The sequence below is a fragment of the Cherax quadricarinatus genome, chromosome 65 (genome assembly GCF_038502225.1).
Source record: "Cherax quadricarinatus isolate ZL_2023a chromosome 65, ASM3850222v1, whole genome shotgun sequence".
Taxonomy (NCBI): Eukaryota; Metazoa; Arthropoda; class Malacostraca; order Decapoda; family Parastacidae; genus Cherax; species Cherax quadricarinatus.
The window spans coordinates 16,870,769-16,898,565 of record NC_091356.1 but is presented as its reverse complement, the minus strand read 5'-3'; the positions used below and the strand labels follow the sequence as shown (position 1 = coordinate 16,898,565).

At 39.3% G+C, this 27,797-nt stretch overlaps 1 long non-coding RNA gene across 1 annotated transcript; it reads left to right on the top strand.

The window, feature by feature from the left end:
• LOC128700609 (uncharacterized) lies at positions 1–26,029 on the top strand. The gene is made up of 4 exons (XR_008408782.2): positions 1–237; positions 11,433–11,687; positions 11,967–12,099; positions 25,265–26,029. It is a non-coding gene; the product is annotated as an uncharacterized lncRNA (long non-coding RNA).
• The last annotated feature ends 1,768 nt before the right edge of the window (positions 26,030–27,797 follow it).

Below are 27,797 nucleotides of genomic sequence, written 5' to 3'. Positions count from 1 at the left end.
AGTGCAACGCCCATCCTTTCTGTGACGATGGGCACGGAGTTTGCAAACAACAGTGTGACAGCTTCGAGCGTGAAATCCACAGAAGCTGCGGAGGAACTGGCTGCAAGTGTTGCACGACGCGTCTGGCCAGATGTGAAGACCAGTCTAGTTGCCCTGGCGAGTGCAGGGATATGAGAAGATGTCCTAATCCAATTGGAAACTTCTCGTGTAAAGGAAGTAGCTGTATTTGCTGCGATAGTAAGTAGAGATTGTCTAATTTTAATTATCTTATACGATTCTTACTGAGGCTTTAGTGTGAGCGTACATTTGAGACACTGGGAAGTATGACGTATTAAACACAAGTGCAACATCTGGGTCTTTACTCTAGACGTTACACCATTCAGTGGCTTTATCAATACGAATTCAAGGACATCTCCTTGAAATTGTATGGAAAGCCACTAAATGGAAAAATATCGATAGTAAAGATACCCAGATGTTGCACATTTGTCTAATTCTTCATCTTGTCTGTATTGTAAACCACATAAACAATTGGGAAATATGAATGAGCATCATTATTCCTGAACATATGTTTACACTGACCAATTTCTAATGCAGAACAAGCCACGTGGGGATGGAAATCTTTAGCTCTAGATCTTTCGTATTTTGTGCATCGTCAGAAGCTATGCAATATTGCAGTTACATTGCAGTTGTATTGCGACTGCATTGCACCCCTTACCAAAAAATTTCCTAGCCATAAACAACCCATGGCTGAACACTGAGCACCAAGTCGATCACAGAATATCGCCATCAATGCTTTAAGGACTAGGAACTCTTCGAGAATTTTGTCGTATTATGTCGCTAATTAAAAACGAAGTCAAAAGTCATTTAACTTAAAGATACTTATGCATTTAAAAATATAAACTAGAGTATTGTATGATCAAAGAATTACACAGAATATTCATAACATAAAAAGACTTCCTTAAAATAATATCGGTTAATATTTTTAGTGCCACATAGCACTAAGTAAGTCAAACATTTATACTGAGGGAAGAATATTTACTTCCCTACATTTCTACTTTTACTATTACTACATTACTGCTACTACTACCACCATAACTACTACTACTACATTACTGTTACTACTACCACCATAACTACTACATTACTGTTACTACTACCACTATAACTACTACATTACTGTTACTACTATCACCATAACTACTACATTACTGTTACTACTACCACTATAACTACTACATTACTGCTACTACTACCACCATAACTACTATATTACTGCTACTACTACCACTATAACTACTACATTACTGCTACTACTACCACTATAACTACTACTACTACATTACTGTTACTACTACCACCATAGCTACTACATTACTGTTACTACTACCACCATAACTACTACATTACTGTTACTACTACCACTATAACTACTACATTACAGTTACTACTACCACTATAACTACTACATTACTGTTACTACTACCACCATAACTACTACATTACTGTTACTACTACCACCATAACTACTACATTACTGTTACTACTACCACTATAACTACTACATTACTGTTACTACTATCACCATAACTACTACATTACTGTTACTACTACCACTATAACTACTACATTACTGCTACTACTACCACCATAACTACTATATTACTGTTACTACTACCACTATAACTACTACATTACTGCTACTACTACCACCATAACTACTACTACTACATTACTGTTACTACTACCACCATAACTACTACATTACTGTTACTACTACCACCATAACTACTACATTACTGTTACTACTACCACCATAACTACTACATTACTGTTACTACTACCACTATAACTACTACATTACAGTTACTACTACCACTATAACTACTACATTACTGTTACTACTACCACCATAACTACTACATTACTGTTACTACTACCACCATAACTACTACATTACTGTTACTACTACCACTATAACTACTACATTACTGTTACTACTACCACCATAACTACTACATTACTGTTACTACTACCACGATAACTACTACATTACTGTTACTACTACCACCATAACTACTACATTACTGTTACTACTACCACCATAACTACTACATTACTGTTACTACTACCACCATAACTACTACATTACTGTTACTACTACCACCATAACTACATTAGTTACTACTACCACCATAACTACTACATTACTGTTACTACTACCACTATAACTACTATTACTACATTACTACTACTACATTACTACTACTACTACATTGCTACTACTACTACATTACTACTACTACTACATTACTACTACTACTACCACTATAACTACTACATTACTGCTACTACTACCACTATAACTACTATTGTCTCAATTCCTTCCTCTTTCTGTCTACTACTACTCCCCCCACTTCAAGTCGGACCGAAACGTCATGAGCTTCTATCTCCTATGTGCGGGTTATTTGCATATATTAATAATGAATTTTCGAAATTAACTCCACCCCTTCATCAGATGTTCTATAAGGAAATGAAATAAAATATAAAAATCAAGTTTAACACAAGTAAAATTGTCACTTTAAAAAATTAAAGAAAATCAACTAAACGTTCGTAATTACACGTGATATACTTGTCTCACTCGTGTCTAATATGCTCACACAAGCATGATGGGTGTCCAAGCAGCTAGCACGCTAAATCTCCATTATTCCCTTCTTCCAACCTTGCCTTGGACGACCTCTACATATTCTGTCCTCCACCCAATATTTATTAGATCTCATCATCCTAATTTTCTCAACCCTCCCTAAATCTCGAAACCTCTCAACAAATCCTCCTCAGCCCTCTGAATAATAATTTTGAGAAACCGACACACACCTCTCTTACTAATCTCCGAATTCTGAATTCTCTGCATAATATTCACATCACACATTGCCCTCAAAGACGACATCTCCACTGCCTCCAGCTTGCGGCACACTCATGCAACAGTATAGGTACCAATATACTCAGGTATACAATGCCCCTTCCATTCTTGCCTCCATGGATAAAGTTCCTTGTCTCTAAGAATGTCTCGCTGAACTATCCAGTTTTTTTTTGCCTTCATCAATTCTATGGTTCACTTCGTCTCTCATAAAAATATCTCCAAACCGCATTGATCAGCAATTTCATATTGATCAGCCATCACGTATTGATCAGCCATCACGTATTGATCAGCCATAACGTACTGATCAGCCATCACATATTGATCAGCCATCTCGTACTGATCAGCCATCACGTCATTTCGTATCATCTGATCAGAAAGCAGAACATACTTTTCTTGCCCTTGAATCTCGGGGCACCTAAAGTAGGTACCTGACCAGCCGGGCTGTGGCTCGTACGTTGGATTGCGTGCAACCAGCAGTAACAGCCTAGTTGATCAGGCTCTGATCCACCATGAGGCCTGGTCACAGACCGGGCCGCGGGGGCGTTGACCCCCGGAACTCTCTCCAGGTAAACGCCAGACACAAATGATTGACATTCCGATTCATTTATGAGCAGGTTTTTAAAGAAAATCTCCGACTACAGCTGTATTAATACAGTCATTTCAAATCACATTGATTTTAATATAAGGATACCAATATGTAACGTAAAATATCTACTGTATTTTTTTCTGTGCTGTAAATTTTAATATGTACACCTCTTATGGAAGTCTTTCATTCGTCTAGCAATAGAGAAAATCTTTCCTATGTCAGGTCTTAGTCATATGATGACTCAGTAAGTGCATCTTTTGTTCATATGCCTGACACTTTTCTCTGACACACAGACCCACTTTGTAAAATATTATATACCAAACTTATATGTGACAAGTGTTTGAAGAGCTTATAGTTGGATGATTAATTGTGTTTCAAGTTTTCCATCTATACGAGGGTCATTAAGGCTGAGCAGAACTAGTTTGTCACCGTGCACTGGGATGTAGGTTTCAAGAGCACTGGGATGTAGGTTTCAAGAGCACTGGGATATACGTTTCAAGAGCACTGGGATGTAGGTTTCAAGAGCACTGGTATATACGTTTCAAGAGCACTGGGATGTAGGTTTCAAGAGCACTGGGATGTAGGTTTCAAGAGCACTGGGATGTAGGTTTCAAGAGCACTGGGATGTAGGTTTCAAGAGCACTGGGATATACGTTTCAAGAGCACTGAGATATACGTTTCAAGAGCACGGGGATATACGTTTCAAGAGCACTGGGATATACGTTTCAAGAGCACTGGGATGTACGTTTCAAGTGCACGGGGATATACGTTTCAAAAGCACTGGGATGTACGTTTCAAGTGCACTGGGATGTACGTTTCAAGAGCACTGGGATATATCTTTCAAGAGCACTGGGACATACGTTTCAAGAGCACTGGGATATATGTTTCAAGAGCACTGGGATATACATTTCAAGAGCACTGGGATGTACGTTTCAAGAGCACTGGGATGTACGTTTCAAGAGCACTGGGATATACGCTTCAAGAGCACTAGGATGTACGTTTCAAGAGCACTGGGATATACGCTTCAAGAGCACTGGGATGTACGTTTCAAGAGCACTGGGATATACGTTTCAAGAGCACTGGGACATGCGTTTCAAGAGCACTGGGATATATGTTTCAAGAGCACTGGGATATACATTTCAAGAGCACTGGGACATACGTTTCAAGAGCACTGGGATATATGTTTCAAGAGCACTGGGATGTACGTTTCAAGAGCACTCGGATGTATGTTTCAAGAGCACTGGGATATATGTTTCAAGAGCACTGGGATATATGTTTCAAGAGCACTTGGATATACATTTCAAGTGCACTGGGATGTATGTTTCAAGAGCACTGGGATGTACGTTTCAAGAGCACTGGGATGTATATTTCAAGAGCACTGGGATATACATTTCAAGAGCACTGGGATGTACGTTTCAAGAGCACTGGGATATATGTTTCAAGAGCACTGGGATATACATTTCAAGAGCACTTGGATGTACGTTTCAAGAGGACTGGGATGTATGTTTCAAGAGCATTGGAATCTACATTTCAAGAGCACTGGGATATATGTTTCACGAGCACTGGGATATTCGTTTCAAGAGCACTGGGATATACGTTTCAAGAGCACTGGGATATAAGTTTCAAGAGCACTGGGATATATGTTTCAAGAGAACTGGGATATACATTTCAAGAGCACTGGGATGTATGTTTCAAGAGCACTGGGATGTACGTTTCAAGAGCACTCGGATGTATGTTTCAAGAGCACTTGGATATATGTTTCAAGAGCACTGAGATATATGTTTCAAGAGCACTTGAATATACATTTCAAGAGCACTGGGATGTACGTTTCAAGAGCACTGGGATATACATTTCAAGAGCACTGGGATGTACGTTTCAAGAACACTGGGATATATGTTTCAAGAGCACTGGGATATACATTTCAAGAGCACTGGGATATATGTTTCAAGAGCACTGGGATATTCGTTTCAAGAGCACTGGGATATTCGTTTCAAGAGCACTGGGATATTCGTTTCAAGAGCACTGGGATATTCGTTTCAAGAGCACTGGGATATATGTTTCAAGAACACTGGGATATTTATTTCAAGAGCCTGGGATATATGTTTCAAGAGCACTGGGATATATGTTTCAAGAGCCCTGGAATATATGTTTCAAGAGCACTGGGATATATATTTCAAGAGCCCTGGGATATATGTTTCAAAAGCACTGGGATATATATTTCAAGAGCACTGTGATACATGTTTCAAGAGCACTGAGATATAAGTTTCAAGAGCACTGGGATATATATTTCAAGAGCCCTGGGATATATGTTTCAAGAGCACTGGGATATATATTTCAAGATCACTGGGATATATGTTTCAAGAGCACTGGGATATATGTTTCAAGAGCACTGGGATGTATGTTTCAAGAGCACTAGGATATATGTTTCAAGAGCACTGGGACATATGTTTCAAGAACACTGGGATATATGTTTCAAGAGCACTGGGATGTATGTTTCAAGAGCACTGGGATATATGTTTCAAGAGCACTGGGATATATATTTCAAGATCACTGGGATATATGTTTCAAGAGCACTGGGATGTATGTTTCAAGAGCACTGGGATATATGTTTCAAGAGCACTGGGATATATGTTTCAAGAGCACTGGGATGTATGTTTCAAGAGCACTGGGATATATGTTTCAAGAGCACTGGGATATATGTTTCAAGAGCACTGGGATATATGTTTCAAGAGCACTGGGATGTATGTTTCAAGAGCACTGGGATACATGTTTCAAGAGCACTGGGATATATGTTTCAAGAGCACTGGGATATATGTTTCAAGAGCACTGGGATATATGTTTCAAGAGCACTGGGATACATGTTTCAAGAGCACTGGGATATATGTCTCAAGAGCACTGGGATATGTGTTTCAAGAGCACTGGGATATATGTTTCAAGAGCACTGGGATGTATGTTTCAAGAGCACTGGGATATATGTTTCAAGAGCACTGGGATACTTGTTTCAAGAGCACTGGGATATATGTTTCAAGAGCACTGGGATATATGTTTCAAGAGCACTGGGATATATGTTTCAAGAGCACTGGGATGTATGTTTCAAGAGCACTGGGATATATGTTTCAAGAGCACTGGGATATATGTTTCAAGAGCACTGGGATATATGTTTCAAGCGCACTGGGATGTATGTCTCAAGAGCACTGGGATATATGTTTCAAGAGCACTGGGATATATGTTTCAAGAGCACTGGGATATATGTTTCAAGAGCACTGGGATATATGTTTCAAGAGCACTGGGATACATGTTTCAAGAGCACTGGGATATATGTTTCAAGAGCATTGGGATACATGTTTCAAGATCACTGATATATATGTTTCAAGAGCACTGGGATATATGTTTCAAGAGCACTGGGATGTATGTTTCTAGAGCACTGGGATGTATGTTTCAAGAGCACTGGGATGTATGTTTCAAGAGCACTGGGATATATGTTTCAAGAACACTGGGATATATGTTTCTAGAGCACTGGGATGTATGTTTCAAGAGCACTGGGATGTATGTTTCAAGAGCACTGATATATATGTTTCAAGAGCACTGGGATATATGTTTCAAGAGCACTGGGATATATGTTTCAAGAGCACTGGGATGTATGTTTCAAGAGCACTGGGATATATGTTTCAAGAGCACTGGGATATATGTTTCTAGAGCACTGGGATGTATGTTTCAAAAGACACATGAGCAAACACTGAGAAATATTTATTACAAAACGTCCTGAAACATTGATCACTTGTAACACAGAGATTAAAATGCCAATATATATAGGCGGAGAGCGGAGTGTGAGTGACACACTTTGACCTGACAAAAGGACGTATTTGACATGGGGATAAAGGTAGACAATGTGGTCACAGATAGACAATGTGGTCACAGGTAGACAATGTGGTCACAGGTAGACAATGTGGTCACATGTTTCCTGTATTGTTAGTAGGTAGTGGTTTACCTAGTTGAGTATCATGCTCACTTGTCTTCTTAAACCAATTTATTGGTATATATTACCTAGGTGTATACAACTGAGGTATACACCTCGCTGTGTATGTACCACTGAGGTATACACCTCTCTGTGTATGTACCACTGAGGTATACACCTCGCTGTGTATATACCACTGAGGTATACACTTCGCTCTGTATATACCACTGAGGTATACACCTCGCTGTGTATATACCACTGAGGTATACACCTCGCTGTGTATATACCACTGATTTATACATCTCGCTCTGTATATACCACTGAGGTATACACCTCGCTGTGTATATACCACTGAGGTATACGCCTCGCTGTGAATATATCACTGAGGTATACACCTCGCTGTGTATATACCACTAAGGTATACATCTCGCTATGTATATACCACTGAGGTATACACCTCGCTGTGTATATACCACTGAGTTATACACCTCGCTGTGTATATACCACTGAGGTATACACCTAGCTGTGTACATACCACTGAGGTATACACCTCGCTGTGTATATACCACTGAGGTATACACCTCGCTGTGTATATATTACTGAGGTATACACCTCGCTGTGTATATACCACTGAGGTATACATCTCGCTGTGTATATACCACTGAGGTATACACCTCTCTGTGTATATACCACTGAGGTATACACCTAGCTGTGTACATACCACTGAGGTATACACCTCGCTGTGTATATACCACTGAGGTATACACCTCGCTGTGTATATATTACTGAGGTATACACCTCGCTGTGTATATACCACTGAGGTATACACCTCGTTGTGTATATACCACTGAGGTATACACATCGCTGTGCATATACCACTGAGGTATACACCTCGCTGTGTATATACCACTGAGGTATACACCTCGTTGTGTATATACCACTGAGGTATACATCTCGCTGTGTATATACCACTGAGGTATACACCTCTGTGTACATACCACTGAGGTATACACCTCGCTGTGTATATACCACTGAGGTATACACCTCGCTGTGTATATACCACTGAGGTATACACCTGTGTATATACCACTGAGGTATACACCTCGCTGTGTATATACGACTGAGGTATACACCTCGCTGTGTATATATCACTGAGGTATACACCTCGCTGTGTATATGCCACCGAGGTATACATCTCGCTGTGTATATACCACTGAGGTATACACCTCTGTGTATATACCACTGAGGTATACACCTCGCTGTGTATATACCACTGAGGTATACACCTCGCTGTGTATATACCACTGAGGTATACACCTCGTTGTGTATATACCACTGAGGTATACACCTCGTTGTGTATATACCACTGAGGTATACACCTCGCTGTGTATATACCACTGAGGTATACACCTCGCTGTGTATATACCACTGAGGTATACACCTCGCTGTGTATATACCACTGAGGTATACACCTCGCTGTGTATATACCACTGAGGTATGCACCTCGTTGTGTATATACCACTGAGGTATACACCTCGTTGTGTATATACCACTGAGGTATACACCTCGCTGTGTATATATCACTGAGGTATACACCTCGCTGTGTATATGCCACCGAGGTATACATCTCGCTGTGTATATACCACTGAGGTATACACCTCTGTGTATATACCACTGAGGTATACACCTCGCTGTGTATATACCACTGAGGTATACACCTCGCTGTGTATATACCACTGAGGTATACACCTCGTTGTGTATATACCACTGAGGTATACACCTCGTTGTGTATGTACCACTGAGGTATACACCTCGCTGTGTATATACCACTGAGGTATACACCTCGCTGTGTATATACCACTGAGGTATACACCTCGCTGTGTATATACCACTGAGGTATACACCTCGCTGTGTATATACCACTGAGGTATACACCTCGCTGTGTATATACCACTGAGGTATACACCTCGTTGTGTATATACCACTGAGGTATACACCTCGTTGTGTATATACCACTGAGGTATACACCTCGCTGTGTATACAGTTGTTACTTCCTAAAATACTATAATTCACTTTTATTTTAATTTTCATTACAAATAATCATATTTGATTTTTTCAAAATTCACAATAATATTTTAACATCTCATTTATTACTTCATGTATCAACCAGGTATTTTATTTTCTTTATGTAAATATTTTAAATTTATTTTTATATATTTACAAGTACATTTTACTGAACAGTTGGATATATGAGTTCATGTTCAACAGGATGGTAATGATTTATGTTCCACGGGGTGTTCATAATTCATGTTCAGCAGTGTTCATAATTCATGTTCAGCAGTGTTCATAATTCATGTTCAGCAGTGTTCATAATTCATGTTCAGCAGTGTTCATAATTCATGTTCAGCAGTGTTCATAATTCATGTTCAGCAGTGTTCATAATTCATGTTCAGCAGTGTTCATAATTCATGTTCAGCAGTGTTCATAATTCATCTTCAGCAGTGTTCATAATTCATGTTCAGCAGTGTTCATAATTCATGTTCAGCAGTGTTCATAATTCATGTTCAGCAGTGTTCATAATTCATGTTCAGCAGTGTTCATAATTCATGTTCAGCAGTGTTCATAATTCATATTCAGCAGTGTTCATAATTCATGTTCAGCAGTGTTCATAATTCATGTTCAACAGTGTTCATAATTCATGTTCAGCAGTGTTCATAATTCATGTTCAGCAGTGTTCATAATTCATTCTCAGCAGTGTTCATAATTCATGTTCAGCAGTGTTCATAATTCATGTTCAGCAGTGTTCATAATTCATGTTCAGCAGTGTTCATAATTCATGTTCAGCAGTGTTCATAATTCATGTTCAGCAGTGTTCATAATTCATGTTCAGCAGTGTTCATAATTCATGTTCAGCAATGTTCATAATTCATGCTCAGCAGTGTTCATAATTCATGTTCAGCACTGTTCATAATTCATGTTCAGTGTCTATAATTCATGTTCAGTAATGCGCTTATATTTCATGCTTAATGTCGGTATTCATATTTCATGTTCAACAGGGTTCATATTTCATGTTCAACAGGGTTCATATTTCATGTTCAACAGGGTTCATAATTCATGTTCAACAGGGTTCATAATTCATACTCAACAGGGTTTCATAATTCATATTAAACAAGGTGTTTGTAATTCATGTTCAACAGGGTGTTCATAATTCATGTTCAACAGGGTGTTTATAATTCATGTTCAACATGGTGTTCATAATTCATGTTCAACAGGGTCTCCATAATTCATGTTCAACAGGGTGTTCACAATTCATGTTCAACATGGTGTTCACAATTCATGTTCAACAGGGTGTTCATAATTCATGTTCAACAGGGTGTTTATAATTCATGTTCAACAGGGTGTTCATAATTCATGTTCAACAGGGTGTTCATAATTCATGTTCAACAGGGTGTTCATAATTCATGTTCAACAGGGTGTTCATAATTCATGTTCAACAGGGTGTTCATAATTCATGTTCAACAGGGTGTTCATAATTCATGTTCAACAGGGTGTTCATAATTCATGTTCAACAGGGTGTTCATAATTCATGTTCAACAGGGTGTTCATAATTCATGTTCAACAGGGTGTTCATAATTCATGTTCAACAGGGTGTTCATAATTCATGTTCAACAGTGTTCACAATTCATGTTTAACATGGTGTTCACAATTCATGTTCAATATGGTGTTCACAATTCATGTTCAACAGGGTGTTCATAAATCTGCTTCTGACAATTTAACATTTACCAGGATGTATGCTATGAACTCTTGTACTTACTGCAGTTACTGAATTACATTCTTAAGATGTTGAAAAATTACATTCTGTGGCTTGCATTTGCCAGAAATTGGTTAAAATTAAAATTAACAACATAAGAATTGTTAATAAAATGTGACTCATTGTTGTTGTTTTATAGTTTACTTTCATTCTTGTTGAACAGCTTGTAGTGAACAGCAGCCGTCTTGTGATAGTGGATACGGCACGTGCAGAGTGTCTTGCCTCTCTGAGGAAACTGAGGTAACTGGAGGGTGTAGCAACGGCGCCTGTAAGTGTTGCTCTTTAAGAATGGTCAGCTGTGCTTCATCCTCAAATTGTGCCACTGGAATATGTGTTGACAGCAGACAGTGCCTTGTTGATCTAGCAACGGAAGTGAATTCAGCATATACTTGTAACACAAACTGCACTTGTTGTGACAGTAAGTAATCAACTCATTTATAAATATGCAGGAACCATGTCTGACTTAAGGCGAGATTTTACATGGTATATTATTATTATTATTATTATTGTTATTATTATTATTATTATTATTATTATTATTATTATTATTATTATTATTTCCTGGATTAATTAATTAAACCCGTTTTGCTATTTTTTAAATATTTTTTATTAATTTTTTTTTAAATTAAGTTTGGATATTTTTTTTTAAGCTTCAATTTCAATGTTACTTGAATTTAACTGATATTTTCTTCAACAGTATGTTACCTGCAACAGCCAACCTGCCATGTTCAAAATGCAACTGGACTGTGTAAAACAAAATGTCTCAGTACTGAATCTTCTAGTAATGTGTGTACAACTGGTTGCCAGTGTTGTGTTCCACTATAAGAAAGGTAAATTACCATACAAATTCAAAGACAGATAATAATATAAAATATATTGAAAATCACTCATGTTCAATAAAAAGAAATTTATTATTCTTGAGTCTAACCTTTATACCACTAAATTACCTAAATGTAAACAATATGATGTATTGAAGATTAAAGTTTGTGTGTACACAAGAGTTTAGTGGACTAAGACGGACAGGTCAGGAAGCAACAATATTGATTAGTGGAGTAATGTATAATTATTTATGAAAGGAGAGCAAATATACAAATATGAGTGCTATACATTATAGAAATGTATGGAAGAATAATTGTGTGAAGCAGAATATTAAGATGCTTTAATTTAATTCAAAATTATTAAGAGGAAAGTGTATTGTGTGGAGGAAAGGAAAAATAGTGACTTGGAATCCAAGGAAGCAGATGAAAGTAGTTTTCCAGAAATGTGAGACTACGACAGTTTGGGAGAGAAACCAAGACACCAGATGGTTGAATTTCTTAAGAGTGAATAATACTAATTTCGTATTAATTAAAGATATAGAGATATTAGGGGAATAGAGAGAATCCTTGAAGAATTTGTTTAATACTGATGATAATACAAAAATAGAAATTAACATTTTTGTGGGTGAAATCGAATGAAATCTATTAGAGTGAGAGTAAAGGAAAACACATTCAGTATTGGGATATTTCACTGAGGAAATGCTTTGCCATGAATAGTTTCTTCAGTTCTACTGATATGATCACAGACGTAGTTTATATAGTGGTACAGTCGAGTTAACGAGGCTAAGCTAGCTGGATTATGAAGGGTAGAGAAAGCTGCATGTGGAAACTAAGACTAAATGACAATTTATGAATTTTAGGTGAGAGTTAATAATTACACATAACTTATCTTAAGGGTAGATGACCTAAAGGCCACAGCAGTTGCACACTGTAGTCTTTCCTTCACACAGCCGTCCATATATCCTCCGTAGCTGTTGTGGACAGAAGTAACAATAGTTAAACACGTACTCTAGCTTCATATGATCCACTATATCAGGTATATGACACCTAATGAGATCATGTGATTTACCTGGAGTGGGCAGATCGTCGATATATTATGGCATCATCAAGAAGCAAAGTCAGTATTTCTGTAGCATCCCTAACTCTAACCAATGCAGTGTCTGTAAGCCAGGTCGTCTGGATGACGATATCCAGTGGCAATATTGAAGATACTACTGCTGTACCTCGATGGATCACAAGGACATCCCAACTTCTGTTCGTTGCTTTAGTCACGTTAAACACTGTCTTAGAATACTGTGGACAGTTCGTCGGATACACTAACGTTCTCTATTACTGGATAAGTTAAACTGTTGAGTAAACATACCCGTCGATTCATTTCAACGTTACTCAACTCCACAGTCACTCAATGAATTCTCCCTTAAACTTTGTATTGCATCCGCGGTTAATAATATACCACGGCAGGGAAAATTACTGTTGATGTCTCACTCGGCAGAGTCACCTTGCTTGTGTTTCAACGTGGTGTGCCTGCCTCAACTATTCCTTGAATTATCAGAGCACAGATAAGAGTTAGTGCTGATAGGCACTTCCGTTAAGACTGTTTCAATGTATTTCAATATTGCATGGCATTGCTCCAGTAACTTTTTTCCTGCAGCTAACTCCGACTAGCTTTGCGGGTCACTTTCTGGGTGTGAAATAAATCGCTGACCTAGTGTCTAGCCATTATGTCTGGCAAATTCGATACCAGTTTAAGTTATGGTCCTAATTCAAAGAAGTCTTCCTCAACTCAGAGGTATACCTAACTTAATTTAATTTATCCTGCTATCTATATCATTACACTAAGAACTTGTGGTTGTCTTTTCTAGAATGTCTTAAAATAGGAGTTTTCTTACACCAACAATCGACTGAGTTGTTTTGTGAGTTCTAGTCAGCAGAACGACGGTGTGTCTCGTCATAGCTGTTTGGTATGGTATGCAACTCACCCCTCCCCCATTCTGTGAGAAATGGGATGGGGGTCACAACCCCTTCGCCCCTTCCCTCCGTTGGAAGTTGGTATGAGCCAGTAGGTCCACAGTACTGATCCAATTTTCCACTTCTAGGTGATGGCGGTGTCTTGGTGGGGAAGAATTTGGCTAAGATTTTTAATATTAAAATTGCTACTTATTGTAATCAAAGAACTTTTCAGATCTCGTCTTTGGGTTAGTTGTTCTTCCTTGTAATGGTCATCCCTACTATGTGCTTCTATGCTTTCTAATACACTGCTTCAAACTTCTAGATCAAGGCTTGGAGCAACTCACATGTTTTATTATATCTTCGTCGGTATTTTGTACTCTTACCCAAAGATGAAACTGAACTTGAATGAAGTTACTGAAGGATTAAAATAACTCGTGTGGAAATGCATCATGGGTTAATACAGGGGTCAGGGAACTGGAGTAAATTACCCCATATGGGGTAAAAATGAAAATCTCGGGGGTAATGAAGGCTCAAAAACATAAAACTGTACAAAAATTTATTTAATAATCGAACCAAATTAAGAAAATTATAGTTTTCCAAACTTTATCGCGTAAAATACACACTTTTCAGTTTGTATGACTGTTCTCCATAGAAATCTATTCAATATATTTTGAAAAAATTCTAACTTCAGCGTCAAAAAACTTAGATTTAGTGGATTAATGAAGCACCTTGACTGACTGAAATGATTTCAGTATGGTTAGTTTTGACGTTACTTCCCTGTTTACAAAAGTTCTAGTTGATGATTTATTAAGCTTCATATCTGAAGAACTTGTTAATTACAATTTACCATTATCAGCTCCCACTATCATTAAACTTTTTAAGCTTTCTATTATTGATGCAAAATTGTGTTTAATGACGAGTTTTACACTCAGAGGTTTGGTATGGCAATGGGAAATCCTCTCTCACTTGTTCCTAGTAATTTATACATGGAATTTTTTGAGACAAGATTGCTTAACATAATCCTTCCTAATAGAGCAAAGTGGTATAGATATGTTGATGATATTTTGTGTCTTGTGCCTAAAAATATAGATATAAACAATTTCTTCGGTAAACTAAATGGTTTGGCTCATTCTACAAATTTTACTGTTGAGTTCGAAGAAAACTCAATGCCTTTCCTAGATGTTTTAATTATTAAGGTTAACAACGAACTCAAATTTAAAATTTACAGAAAACCAACAAATAACTGTTCCTATGTACACTATTATTCTACATATCAAGATAGTGTTAAACTGTCAGTATTCTCATCCATGTTTCTGAGAACCTTACGTATTTGTAGTCCAGAATTCATAGATGAAGAAATCTTCAAAATTTATGAAATGGCTAATGATCTAAAATACCCAAGAAGCTTAACTGATAAATCCTTTAAAATTTCCAGAAATACTTTTTACAATTCAAAAAGGGACAACCAGCTTTATTCAACAAAAAATACGTTGGTTCTCCCTTACCATGAAAACTTAATTGATATGCCTTCACGTCTTAAGACTTTTAATATCAAAGTTGTATTTAAAAATCTTGATACAGTAGAAAAACTTTTGATAAAAAAATCCCCCCAAAATGCTGACGGATGTGTCTATAAGATTCCTTATAAAATATGCGATAAAGTTTATTACGTCAAACTGGCAAAAGTTTCGAACTAATATTAAAACATAAATACTGCACAAGATTTTAAGGCTCTGTTTATTCATTTGAGAGATTTTTAACCATCCAGTTGATTTTCAAAAGGCTGAGGGAGTTGCATCAAGCAAATCCATGGTCGACAGGAATATAATAGAATCATGTTTCATAAAAAGCAGTTTTGAAAATATGAATTTCTTTTGGTTTATATAAACTGGATTCATGCAAGAAATCAGGTACGTCTTGTTACTTCTCCTTACACCTAGGTCACACTGCACATACATGTACACGTTTATATATACACACTCATCTGAGTTTTCTTTGATTTTATCTTAACAGATCTTGTCTTATTGCTTTACCTTTCATATCCATGTGGAAGTGGAATAAGAATCTTTTCTTTAAATTTCTAAGAAAATTTCCAAGACTGTAGGCATACTATCGAAGATACGGTACTATGTTCCACAGTCAGCCCTCCTGGCCCTATATCACTCTCTTATTTACCCCTATCTCACCTATGGAATTTGTGCATGGGGCTCAACAACAGTTAACCATCTCAGACCACTAATTACCCAACAAAAGGCTGCAGTTAGAATGATAACAAATTCTCACTACAGGCAGCACACTCCACCAATATTCAATACACTAAACCTACTCACCATACAAAACATCCATACTTATTACTGCACCTATTACATACATAGAACACTTAACTCTGATATTAACCCTCCCCTCAAACATCTCCTTGCCAACCTCAACAGAGCACATGACCATAACACAAGACACAGATCACTCTTTGATGTTCCTCGTGTTCATCTCACAATATGCAAAAACTCAATGCACATAAAAGGCCCTAAAATCTGGAATTCATTACCTGTAAATATAAAAGAAACACTACCTGTTTATAAGTTCAAGTCTCTACTCAAAGATCACTTACTCACCCAAAACCAAATAAATACTGAATAACTGAACCTTATAAATTGTATATCTTAAATGTTTCTCACAATTATATCACATAAATGTTAAACCTAAAACCCAATCTAACTTTATTATTTTTTAAATACACTACCTAACAGAATCCTTCATATGACCTGTCTTTGTAATACTCACTTGTGCTTTATAGTAATCTGTTTACATTAATGTTTTATCACTGACTTCATCATTGCTTAGTTAATCTTAAGTTAATTTTAAGCCAGCCCGTAATGCTATGCATAGTATAAGTGGCTTTGGCATACTGCTCTTATCTGTATTTTTTTTGTACCTCTGTATGTGTGCACAAATTTATAATAAATAAATAAATAAATAAATAAATAAACCATGCGTGTTATGAAGGTCAACTAAAATGCCGGGAACAATGGGCTAGTAACCCCTTTTCCTTATACAGCCTACTAAAAAGAAGAAAACCATCAAAGTGGGATGCTTGAATGTGCGTTGATCTTGTGTGAATGATAAGAAAGAGATGATTGTGGATGTTATGAATGAGAAGAAGCTGGATGTCCTGGATTTAAGTGAAACAAAGCTGAAGGGGGTGGGAGAGTTTCAGTGGGGAGGGTGGGTGCAGGAGGAAAGAGGAGTGATTGGTGGAATGATGAAGTAAAAGGTGTGATAAAAGAGAAAAAGGTAGCTAATGAGAGGTTTTTACAAAGCAGAAGTGTTATAAGAAGAGCAGAGTATATGGAGAGTAAAAGAAAGGTGAAGAGAGTGATGAGAGAGTGCAAAAGGAAAGCAGATGATAGAATGAGAGAGGCATTGTCAAGAAATTTTAATGAAAATAAGAAAAATTTTTGAAGTGAGATAAACAAGTTAAGAAAGCCTAGGGACCAAATGGATTTGTCAGTTAAAAACAGAGTAGGGGAGTTAGTAGATAGGGAGCAGGAGGTATTGGGTAGATGGTGGGAATATTTTGAGGAACTTTTAAATATCGACGAAGAAAAGGAGGCACTGGCCAGGGAGGTATAACATCTTTTAGGAGTAGACAAGAGCAGGATGTAAGTGTGGGGGAGGTGCGTGAGGCATTATGTAGAATGAAAGGGGGTAAAGCAGCAGGAACTGACGGGATCATGACAGAAATGTTAAAAGCAGGGGGGAAGGGATATAGTGTTGGAGGGATTGGTATTTTTGTTTAGTAAATGTATGGAAGAAGGGAAGGTACCTAGGGATTGTCAGAAAGCATGTATAGTTCCTTTATATAAAAGGAGAGGGGACAAAAGAGATTGTAAAAATTATAGGGGAATAAGTTTACTGAGTATACCAGGATAAATGTAAGGAAGGGTTATTAGTGAAAGAATTTAAGGTTTGACTTAGAGTAGGATTGCGGATGAGCAAGGAGGCTTTAGAGTGGGTAGGGGATGTGTAGATCAAGTGTTTACATTGAAGCATATATGTGAACAGTATTTAGATAAAGGTAGGGAAGTTTTCATTGCATTTATGGATTTAGAAAAGGCATATGATAGTGGATAGGGGAGCAATGTTGCAAGTATATGGACTAGGTAGTAAGTTACTAAATGCTGTAAAAAGTTTTTATGGGATAGTGAGGTTTAAGGTTAGGGTGTGTAGAAGAGAGGGAGACTACTTCCCGGTAAAAGTAGGTCTTAGACAGGGATGTGTAATGTCACCATGGTTGTTTAATATATTTATAGATGGTGTTGTAAAAGAAGTAAATGCTAGGGTGTTCGGGAGAGGGGTGGGATTAAATTATGGAGAATCAAATACAAAATGAGAGTTGACACAGTTACTTTTTGCTGATGATACTGTGCTTATGGGAGATTTTAAAGAAAAGTTGCAAAGGTTAGTGGACGAGTTTGGGAGTGTGTAAAGGTAGAAAGTTGAAAGTGAACGTAGATAAGAGTAAGGTGATGGGGTATCAAATGATTTAGATAAAGAAAAATTGGATATCGCATTGGAGAGAATCAGTATGGAAGAAGTGAATGTTTTCAGATATTTTGGAGTTGATGTGTCAGCAGATGGGTTTATGAAGGATGAGGTTAATCACAGAATTGATGAGGGAAAAAAGATGAGTGGTGCATTGAGGTATTTGTGGAGACAAAAAACATTATCAATGGAGGCAAAGAAGGGAATATATGAAAGTATAGTGGTACCAACACTCTTATATGGGTGTGAAGATTGGGGTTGTAAATGCTGCAGTGAGAAGGCGGCTGGAAGCACTGGAGATGTCCTGTGTGGTGTAGAGATGCAGAAAATTCGAAGTGTGGAATTTAGGAGAAGGTATGGAGTAGATAAAAGTATTAGTCAGAGGGCTGAAGAGGGGTTGTTGAGGAGGTTTGGTCATTTAGAGAGAATGGGTCAAAGTAGAATGACATGGAGAGCATATAAATTTGTAGGAGAAGGAAGGTGGGGTAGGGGTCATCCTCGAGAAGGTTGGAAGGACGGGGTAAAGGAGGTTTTGTGGGCTAGGGGCTTGGAGTTTCAGCAAGCGTGTGTGAGCGTGTTAGATAGGAGTGAATGGAGACGAAAGGTTATTGGGACCTGACGAGCTGTTGGAGTGTGAGCAGGGTAATATTTAGTGAAGAGATTCAGGGAAACCGGTTATTTCTATAATGAGTTCTGGAAATGGGAAGTACAATGCCTGCACTTTGAAGGAGGGGTTTGAGATATTGGCAGTTTGCAGGGGTGTGTAATAGGACGGTATATATATAATTTTTATATTGTATCTTTAGGATGGGGTCCACCTCTGGTGTAAATTATGGGATCCATATCCTCGGAGAAGTGGATAAAAAGGCTTCAAGGAAGAATTTTTGGGTTTCTTCCTGAAGCCGTTTGCATACTCCACTTCCCCATCTTTTCATTGTTTTTACCAATAGGTATATTTTATTACATAATATGGTACAAAAAGGTTTAATAGATACATTGTTGATATAAAGATGGCATATACAGTACATGAGATGTGAGAGATAAATGTCTTGTACATATTGTTACATGTTTGTTACTGATTATAATCCGAAAATCTCATCCAGCTCTTCAAAACTGGGGCGCATATCCAAAATACAGCAGGCATTACCCCTCTGAACAGCAGCGCTGAGTTGCTGGAGCAGAAAACTAGCTGCCCTATGATCCCTAGTTACCCTGATGAGTCTTTTGCCTAGCTCCTCAAGGAACTTAGATGCACTCTTTCCCCATGAACATGGGAACAAACATATAATGATGGGCAAGTTCTCCATATTTTCTAGACTTTTGGGACTCCCTAAAGCTGATGGCTGCCCCTCCTTCCTCCCTGGTGTATTGGAGATAGGTATCAGCCAAGGTAGATGCACATGTGTAGTCCCACACCACCTGCTTACCGTCTGTCCAGGCTTGAAGTGTGATACCATCTGGATGCTTCTGGCTGCCATCAGATCTGCATAGTTGGGGTGGCTCCCTTACTGCTGAGCATCCGGCTGTTGTGAGGCTCCCAAGGCTGGAGTTGGGAACAGCCAACAGAAAATCTCCTGCATGAGGAGCTCTCACTGCCAGGAGGTGGGCTCTGTCCTTCCCTGACACACTCTGAAGCATTGTTGAGGCTATTTTCTCCACTATCACGCCATCCCAGTGCAATCATCTAATCTACCAGTGCGACTGTTTGTAGTTGTTGGGGGGAGCAGGTCTGGTTTCATAGCCCGTTAGATTATCCCAAATCATGGCTCCATCAATGAACTTTTGGTCCTGGACTCCAATCTTGTCCCTAAGATGTTCAGGGAGAATTGCTGCTACAAGCCCTCTGGATACAATGCATGAGGACAGAAAAGCAGGTAACGCAATCTGTTATGACTTGCGGACACCAATGCCTCCTAGTCTGACAGAAAGTGTAGCTTGGTTCCACTGCCCGTCTTCTAGAGTAAGGTTAAGTACTTTCGTAAAAATCTGCCTTTGGATACTGTCATATTCGTGCAGTATAGGGTTATATGAAGGTGTATCTTTATATATGCTTCTAAACTGTTGTATCTGGGTGCCTGTGCAAAAATAGTGATTATGTATAAGTGAAGTGAAAGCGTTGAATGATGAAAGTATTTTCGTTTTTGGGGATTTTCTTTCTTTTTGGGTCACCCTGCGTAGGTGGGAAACGAACGACTTGTTGAAAAAAATTTGATTCATTTATAATTAAAAAAATTTGGGAAGAATTTAATGATACATTAGACAAGTAAAAACCTTAAAGCTTGGGTAGAGTATCAGGTGTGTTTCACAGAGTCGAGTGTTATCACGCGACTGTGAGGTGTAGTCTTCTTGTGACGTGATTGTGAGGTGTAGTCTTGCCCCTTTATATGCCTTCCTGTTGATGTTTTGTTTTCTTATCGTTCCTTGATAATGTGAGAAATCACAAAAGCACTTGCAATTTCACTATTTTTTCAGAGTGGTTTTTCTGCATATTGTGATATCACCTGTTTACTGTGATTTTATTGTGCACACACACCAGAGGACTGGTGGATGAAGTGAGGAGGTGGACCTGGGAGAGAAGACTGGGAGACAGAGCTCACGAGAAGAGAGGAGTGGGGGAGGAGGATGGAAGAGCTCGGCAAGAAAATGGAAGAGAAAATAGCTGAGGAGAACAGGAAATGGGAGTTACAAATCACAGTAGCAAAAGCTAAGACACAGAGCTAAGTAGAACTAAAATGTCTGAAACAGCCTAAAGAACCAAAGGACCAAGAACTGTTACATCAGTCACAGATGAGGGGACAGTAGGGAACAAAGGAGCTATACTGTATGCGATGACTCCATCAGACTCAAGTGGGGCCCAGGAAAAGGCAGGGAGAACAACAGGAACTAATGAGGGGACCAAAGACAACGAAGGAGCTAAACTATACACAGAGGCTCTAACAGACAAGTGCTGTGTCCAGGAACAGATAAGCACAGGGACACCAGTTAGGGAAGAGACAGTAGGAAGCAACGTGTCAATGGCAGGAACTAATTCATATCACTGGATGCTCAGGGAAGTACAGTGGGAGGACTAAAGGGAGAGGGCAGTTTTTGTCTATGGGCTCCAAGAAGTAGATGGGGAAACTTACAAGCAATAAAACGGGAGGAGAAAAAACGATTGAAAGCATCATGAAAGCAATTGGAGAGGACGACATGACCCAACTGACAAATTTTCGGAGAATTGGGTGGTTTGTGAGAGGAAAAAAGAATCCAGTCAAATTGATTTTCAAGGCAGAGTAGCTGGAATGGATGAGATTGGAGAAAGGGACTACATAGTAGGTACAATTGTCAGAGGAACATAAGGTAGTCATTGCAGTGATGTATAATGCACCACAGAACTGCAGGAGGCAAAGAGAGGAATATGATAAGTGCAACAGAGTAATGGTGAACACACTAGCTGAGGTGGCAAGAAGAGCTCACTTGAGTAGAGCAAAGTTACAGGTTATGGGCGACTTCAACCACAGGGAGATTGATTGGGAAAACTTGGAGCCACATGGGGGTCCCGAAACATGGAGGGCCAAGATAATGGATGTGGTACTGGAAAACCTCATGCACCAACATGTTAGGGACATGACCAGAGAGAGAGGGGAGGATGAACCACAAAACTGGACCTTGTGTTCACCCTGAGTAACTCAGACATTGGGGACATCACATATGAAAGGCCCCTTGGAGCTAGTGACCACGTGATTCTGAGCTTTGCATACATCGTAGAGCTACAAGTGGAGAGGGTAACAGGAGTAGGAAGGGAAAAGGCACACTATAAAAGGGGCGACTACACAGGTATGAGGACCTTCCTGCAGGAGGTTCAGTGGGAAAAAGAGTTGGTAGGAAAGTCAGTAAACAAAATGATGGACTTCGTAACAACAAAATGCAAGGAGGCAGAAGAAAGGTTTGTTCCCAAGGGTAACAGAAATAATGTGAAGAACAGAACGAGCCCTTGGTTTACTTGAAGGTGTAGAGAGGCAAAAAACTAAGTGCGCTAGAGAATGGAAAAAGTACAGAAGGCAAAGGACTCAGGAAAATAGAGAGATTAGTCGACGAGCCAGAAACGAGTACGCACGGATAAGGAGGGAGGCCCAGTGGCAGTACGAAAACGACATAGCATCGAAAGTCATGTCTGACCTGAAACTGCTTTACAGCCACATCAGGAGGAAGACAACACTCAAGGACCAGGTAATCAGGCTGAGGAAAGAAGGTGGGGAGCTCACAAGAAATGACCAAGAAGTATGTTAGGAGCTCAACATGAGATTTAAGGAAGTATTTACAGTGGAGGCTGAAGGGACACTGGGAAGACAAAACAGTGGGGTACACCAACAAGGGATATACCAACAAGTGTTGGATGAATTACAACTGAGGAGGAGGTGAAGAAGCTCCTAAGTGACCTTGATACCTCAAAGGCGCTGGGACCGGACATCTCTCCGTGGGTCCTTAGAGAGGGAGCAGAGACACTGTGTGCAACTAACCACAATCTTCAACACATCCCTTGAAACTGGGCAACTCTCTGAGGTATGGAAGATGGCAAATGCAGTCCCCGTCTTTAAGAAAGGAGACAGAAATGAAGCACTAAACTAAAGACCAGTGTCACTGATGTGTCTATAGTATGCAAAGCCATGGAGAAGATTATCAGGAGTAGAGTTGTGGAGCACCTGGAGCGGAACAAGGTTATAAACGACAGCCAGCACGGATTCATGGAAGGCAAATCCTGTGTCACAAACCTACTAGAGTTTTATGACAAGGTAACTGAAGTAATAAATGCGAGGGACGGGTGGGTTGATTGCATTTTCTTTGGACTGCAAGAAGCCCTTCGACACAGTTCCTCACAAGAGATTATTACAGAAGCTAGAGGAACAGGCACATATAACAGGAAGGGCACTGCAGTGGATCAGAGAATACCTAACAGGGAGGCAACAGCGAGTCATGGTCCGTGATTGGGTATCACAGTGGGCGCCTGTGACGAGTGGGGTCCCACAGAGGTCAGTCCTGGGACCAGTGCTATTCTTGGTATATGTGAACCACATGACAGAAGGGATAGACTCAGAAGTGTCTGTTTGCAGATGATATGAAGTTAATGAGGAGAATTAAAACAGATGCGGACCAGACAGGTCTACAAAGAGACCTGGACAGGATGGACGCGTGGTCCAGCAACTGGCTCCTGGAATTTAACCCCGCCAAATGCAAATTCATGAAGATCGGAGAAGGGCAAAGAAGACCGCAGACAGAGTATAGGCTAGGTGGCCAAAGACTGCAAACCTCACTCAAGAAGAAGGATCTAGGGGTGAGTATAATACCGAGTACGTCGCTAGACACACACATTAACCAGATAACTGCTGCGGCATATGGGCACTTGGCAAACCTGAGAATAGCGTTCCGGTACCTCAGTACAGAATCGTTCAAGACTTTATACACTGTGTATGTCAGGCCCATACTGGAGTATTCAGCACCATTTCGGAACACACGCCTGGTCAAGCACGTCAAGAAATTAGAGAAAGTACAAAGGTTTGCAACAAGGCTAGTTCCGGAGCTCAGGGGGATGTCCTACGAAGAGAGGTTAAGGGAAATTAGTCTGACGATACTAGAGGACAGGAGGATCAGGGGAGACATTATAACGACATATAAAATACTTCGTAGAGTAGGCAAGGTGGACAGAGACAGGATGTTCCTGAGATGGGACACAGAAACAAGGGGTCACAATTGGAAGCTGAAGACTCAGATGAGTCAAAGGGTTGTTAGGAAGTATTTCTTCAGCCACAGAGTTGTTAGGAATTGGAAGAGTCTGGCAAGCGATTTAGTGGAGGCAGGAACCATACATAGTTTTAAGACGAGGTATGATAAAGTTCATGGAGCAGGGAGAGGGAGGACCCAGCAGCGGTCAGTAAAGAGGCTGGGCCAGAAACTGAGTCTCAACCCCTGCAACCACAATTAGTTGAGTACAATTAGGTGAATACACACACACACACACACACACACACACACACACACACACACACACACGTGATGTAGTGGAGGCAGGATCCATACATAGGTTTAAGAAGAGGTATGGTAAAGCTCATGTAGCGGCCAGTGAAAAGGCGGGGCTCGGAGCTGTGACTCGACCCCTGCAACCACAACTAGGTGAGTACAAGGTATCCAGTGCTTTACTCACCGTACCACACTGGTCCAATATCTTGGCGTCCAGCCAACGCTAGACGTTTTGGTCCAAGGCAGCCAGCATTCAGGCAGGTGGTGGTAGCTATTTCATCTCATCCCCTGCATGCATCGACCAACGAGAGATTTTTACAATGTTTAGAATTCGCAAAACAGGCAAAATGTTCACAAACACTAATCTCAGGTCGAAGGAGACTGCGTACCTTGTTCCAAGGTTCGTAGGTTCGAGTCTTCTTCCACCTGAGATTAGTGTTTGTGAATATTTCGCCTGTTCTGCGAATTCTATGTATGTGTGTATATATGTGTATATATATATATATATATATATATATATATATATATATATATATATATATATATATATATATATATATATATATATATATATATATATATATATATATATATATATATATATATATATATATATATATATATATATATATATATATATATATATATATATATATAGATATATATAATTCACCATTTACATTATTTTCAGGGATGTAAGAGAGGTACTGCTTTAGAGTGAGCGTCGCCGTGTTTGAGCTGTGCTTCACTTCAGTGTCCAGGAACTACTAGCATCATTGTACCAACACTTAATCACGTAACTACCAACTATGGTACCATGACTCATAAAGTAACTTCCAACTATAGTTCAAACACTCAACAAGTAACTACCAACCATGGAACCAACACAAATCAAGTAACCAGCAACCACGGCAGCAACACTCATCAAGTAACCAAAACGCATGGTACCAACACTCATCAGGTAACTTCCAACCATGATACCAACTCTCAAGTAACCACCAACCATGGCAGCCACACTTAACCAATAACCAACAGCAATTGCAGCAACACTCAAGTAACCAGCAACCATTGCAGCAACACTTATCAAGTAACCAGCAACCACTGCAGCAACACTCATCATCTACACCCATGGTACTAACACTCATCAAATAAGCAACAACTATGGCACCAACACTCATCAAGTAACTACCAACCAAGGTACAAAACACACATTAAAACATACAAACTTACTCTCTGTTAGTATTAAAAGCAGTTAGGAAAAATAAGAGCAAACAGATGTAGAGAGTCTGTAACTGAAAATAATATATATGAAACTATATGGTGCAGGAGAAGAGTAGTGTTTCAAATACCCTTTCCCCTTGGCTAGTATTTTATATTCAATATTATGTAAAATAAGTACTCGAACTGGGAACCATTTATGCAAGAATAATAATAATAATAATAATAATAATAATAATAGTAATATTATTACGTCCCAGTGCATTGACGGCATGTAGAAGTTTTGAAACAATTCTTTGATCGATCACTTACTGTGTTGTCATGACTGTGGTATAATATCTTTCATGTTTCTCACTGTGTCATGAATGTGGTACAATATTTCCCATGTCTCTTACTGCAATATCTCTCATATCTCTTACTCTGTTGTCATGACTGGTTCAATATCTTTAATGTCTCCCGCTGACTGGTGACATGCTTAAGGTGTAATATCTCTAAAGTCTCTCACAGACATTGTCTCTCTTAACCCTCTCATTCATTTTAGTGATGCCTGTAGTGGAGTATCTCTTATATATCTTACTGATTTCGTTTTGATGCTAGTTATAAAATATCTCACATACGTCTCACAGATATTGATGAGTGCTTGTCGTGGAAAATTTCTCGTGACTTTTTGTGTTTTTATTTTGATGCTGGTAGTGGAATGTCTCCCAAGTCTCACTGACCATGATGTGATACTTGTGCTGGAAATATTTCTCATGTCTCTCACTGACAATATTGCGCTTCCAGAATTCTCAAAGTTAACATGAGTTAATTCTTGAGTAGAAATACGAGATGACTTTATTTTAGATTTTCTCATTAAGCAATAATGCAGTCAACGTACTAGTGTTTCTATCATTACCCATGAAAGAAACACTACTAAGTTAGCAAAGTTTGTCATCAATAACATCAATCAGCAATCAGTTAGCCACCAGTAGATCACTTAGTTACATGGACCATCAACCAATCACCAGTAGACAGCTTCACATTAACATGCCCTCTTCTACACAGTAAGCGGTATCATCGTCACTTAAGACAGTGACTGGAATCACTACAAACACCAACATCAAATACCACTTTCTTGCACAGTTACAGATGTCACTACCACCACCTCAACTACTACAATCTACAAAGTGATCAGTGTAACTACCATTATCTACACAGTAACCACTGTCACCACTACCACCATCAGCAGCCACCATCATCTACACAGTAACCACTGTCACCACTACCACCATCAGCAGCCACCATCATCTACACAGTAACCACTGTCACCACTACTACCACCATCAGCAGCCACCATCATCTACACAGTAACCACTGTCACCACTACCACCATCATCTACACAGTAACCACTGTCACCACTACCACCATCAGCAGCCACCATCATCTACACAGTAACCACTACCACCATCAGCAGCCACCATCATCTACACAGTAACCACTACCACCATCAGCAGCCACCATCATCTACACGGTAACCACTGTCACCACTACCACCATCAGCAGCCACCATCATCTACACAGTAACCACTGTCACCACTACCACCATCATCTACACAGTAACCACTGTCACCACTACCACCATCAGCAGCCACCATCATCTACACAGTAACCACTGTCACCACTACCACCACCATCAGCAGCCACCATCATCTACACAGTAACCATTGTCACCACTACCAGCATCAGCAGCCACCATCATCTACACAGTAACCACTGTCACCACTACCACCATCATCAACACAGTAACCACTGTCACCACTACCACCATCAGCAGCCACCATCATCTACACAGTAACCACTGTCACCACTACCACCACCATCAGCAGCCACCATCATCTACACAGTAACCACTGTCGCTACTACCACCATTAGCAGCCACCATCATCTACACAGAAACCACTGTCACCACTACCACCATCATCTACACAGTAACCACTATCACCACTACCACCATCAGCAGCCACCA